Source organism: Octodon degus, unplaced genomic scaffold, assembly GCF_000260255.1.
Source record: "Octodon degus isolate 3935 unplaced genomic scaffold, OctDeg1.0 scaffold00041, whole genome shotgun sequence".
Classification (NCBI taxonomy): Eukaryota; Metazoa; Chordata; class Mammalia; order Rodentia; family Octodontidae; genus Octodon; species Octodon degus.
The window spans coordinates 7048737-7052241 of NW_004524617.1; the positions used below are offsets into that span (position 1 = coordinate 7048737).

General features: G+C 43.0%; 1 pseudogene; it reads right to left on the bottom strand.

Moving 5' to 3' along the window:
* Positions 1 to 226: 226 nt before the first annotated feature.
* Positions 227 to 2418, bottom strand: LOC101590315 (annotated as a pseudogene).
* Positions 2419 to 3505: the final 1087 nt, after the last annotated feature.

Consider the following 3505-nt stretch of genomic DNA (forward strand, 5'->3'; position numbering starts at 1 on the left):
AGATGATGCAGAGCTGGGCTTGTTAAATTAGTTTGTTTTAGAAACTCCTACCATGAGAAGGAAGTAAGATGAACATTTGTGTGGCAGAGCACTTATACAATAATTTTAAACCTTGTAGTGATAAAATAATCCTGTGCATCCTTCTTAGTTGTTCGAGGAAAATGGCCTTTTTGCAAATCTCAGATCCAAAAAGAAGACAACTGAACACTGAAGCAACTGGCTCACTTCATTTGCTATATGTCTGGTTGTGGTGCATTTCTGGTGAATAATTCAGCAGAACAATCATGACCCAGAAGTGAAGCAGAGCCACATATATAATTACAAACACTCGTGCTATGAGATATCTCCAGAGAAAAATTCCAAGACGAATACTAAATTGGTCAATGGAACTAGCAGCTTTGCTAACTTTTCCATACATCCCTGCCAGATTAGGTTCTGATTCATTAAAATGAATAGGAACATTTAGCAGATGTGTGCCTTCGCCAGCGTCAACTGCAGACATGCTAATCGAGGGCCCATTGCTGGTGCTCTCGGAGGCACAGCTCATCTGCTGTTCAAGGTGCTCCAGATGGAAGATCACTGATTCTTCTCCATGCTCAGGCTCTCCAGAATGGTGTGCTTCTGGGTGAGGGTCTCTGTCAGCTGATGCAACTGGCTTTCGAGCTCTGACTAACTGCTGTTATTCGGTGTTTTATTGATAAGCTGATTCTTGAGTTTTTGAATTGCTTCCTCTTGATCTTTAAATCTACTTTGCAATGTGTTCTTTTTTAATACAAATCATCTTCTATGTAGTGAAATTCCTGCTTCACCCAGTCCAGTTCAAACTCTAGTTCCTGTGTAGATGCTTTTTGCCTGGCTATCTGGTCTTGAAGATCTTGCTACTGTTCTCTTGATAATTCTGCTTCACTAACATCCTGGGACTCCATATCCTGTAGGTCAGACCTGAGATGATGTATCTGGCCCATCAGCCTCTGTATTTCTTCCCGTTGCATGTCCTTTTCTTGGCGAAGTTCTTCTAGCTCAGTGCTATTAGCAGTGCTGCCTTCTAAGCCTTCAAAACCAGAGACTTCTTCTAAGCTGTTAAACAGTTTTTCTTTAGATTGGAGGATTCCAGTGGCCTTTTGCTTATAGTCAATTAATTTCTGCTTAGAAGACTCCCAGTTCAACTTGTGTAGCTTGACTTGCTGCTGTAGTTCATCAACTCTCTTCTTCTCATCAAAATGTTTTCTTTCTGCCAGAGAAACTGATTCTGTCAAGTTCTGCCATTCCATTTGCATTTTATTAAGGCATGCAGCAAACTCATACTGCATCTGCTTGTAGTTTTCTTTCTCTCTTCAAAGTGACATCAGCTTCATGCAGTCTTTCTTGAAGAGTTTGCAGAGCTTGATTCTGTAGGCTACTTCCTTCACAGTGATCCTGCATTATTCATGGCTTCTCACTAGTAGGGCTTCAACTGCTTCTGTGCAAGTACTGAGCAGCTGGTAAGCCTCCTGGAGTCTCACTTTCAGGACAACCAGCTGAGAGTCCTTTGCAGCCCCTGCTTCCATCAGGTAATTTACTTAGGCTCAAAGTTCTCGAGTTATTCAAACAGTTATTCACTCTTTGAATGGTCAACATTTCCTTTTTCAACTCCTACACTTGTTTTGATTAATTCTTCTTGAGTTTCTTTGGATCTTTGAACTAATGAGGTCATTTCCTGGTTTAAAGATTGAACTACATTCCTGAGCAGCTGATTCTCTGGCCAGAGATTAGACAGTTCATGTGATTTTCCATTGTCACTAGGTGCTGGGTTGTGATCAGTGTAAATACTAGCATTAGAGGACATGGTTTCCTTTTAAGAATGATCTTGGCCTCCAGGGTTAGGATCTGAAGTAGTGGCAGCATCATGGCTTTGGCTTCCAGAATTTTCTTCATTGGCTTTCATGGTGGTGACACTGGTGTTCACATAACTGATATTTGATGTCTGAGAACTTGGAAAGACAAGTTCTTTGCCTGTTTCTTTCTTGAGCTCCATCTTCCCAATGGGCTCCTTCTGTGAATTATTAAAAAAAAATCAAGCAGCAACTCATCATCAGGTTCTGACATTTTCCTTCGCACAAAGTGGGATGAAGGCCTAAGAATAGACACACTTTCAATGGGGTGGAAAGCCTCCCCATGTATCCTAGATCGTATTTAAATGGTTGCAGTGCCAGTTAAGATGGTAGCGTTTTTATTTAAAATGCTGTCAGCTACTGAACAAGTATAAGGAGACTTAAGTTCAGTCTGATAAGTAAAATCTGTATTTTCCTGATGCAGTTCAAGATAGTTAGAAATTTTGTTGGTGTTGCTCTCTTTTCTACTGAGAGCTGTTGCAGCCCCTTGGTCAGTGGGGTTTAAAAGATCCTCCACCTTTCCAGCAAGATCAATCAACCAATACATGATTGCAGCAGAATAATTCTATAGGTGAGTCTAATCAAATTATAATATGGGCTCTGGGCACTCGCCCCATTGACAAATATCTGGAGCTGATGTCAGGGGTTCAAAGCAGCAAGGAATCCTCTGGCGCTGCACAGGCAGGAAAACAAGAAGTGGGAGAAGAGTCTGCGGATAGCAGAAGCCCAGCGCTGGCTAGGAGGACCGGACCAGGACAGTTGGGAAATAACGCTGAGGTTGGGCTCTCAGACCCTGTGGCTCTCCCCACCCACCTTCTCCAAATCTCTGTGGGTGGAAGCGCAATCACACCAGGCAAGGTTCTGAGGCAAGGGAGAAAGGCAGGACTGTAGGCAACTGTGAAGCCCAGAAGGATGGTCCCTCTCCTTCTGCAGCTCCAAACCACAAGGCCAAGTGCGGTTCTGGGAAATGTGAGGCAAGCCAAGTCTCAGAGGCCGGTGACCAGCTCCCAGGTCTGTTAGCTACCCAAGAGGACCCCTTCCAGCCGCTGAACCTTGCCCCTGCCTCACCTGAGGGCTCAGAGGGCTGCAACATGGCCTTAAAACCCTCCTGGCCTTAAAACCCTCCTAGGTTGGGCCCCCTCAGCAGCCAGCCCAGAGAGGGTTGGGGCTCAGCAAACCACCTCTGGGACTGACGGGGTCTGACTATCTCTCTTTCTTCCTTAATTTCATCTTTCAACCATTGATTGTTCAAGAGGGTATTATATAGTTCCCATGTTTGTATAGTTTTTCTGGTGTCTTTTTACATCAATTACTATTTTCTCTTGCACCATGAACTGATAATATGTATGGACTAAGTTAGATTCTTATGAATTTATTTAAGCATCCTTTTTGGGCTACTATGTGCTCTGTTTTAGAAAGTGCCCCACATACCGATGAGAAAAATGTGCACATTGCTGTTTGTTGGATTGAGTACTCTGTATAAACAAGTTAAATGCACTTGTTGAAATGTTTGATTCAACTTGTTTCTCTGTTGATACTTTGTCTAGCTGATCTGCCCATTTATGACAACTGGGCTTTGAATTCCCTCACTGCAATTGTACAGTAAGTGTTTAACTTATAAATGAATTCCATTC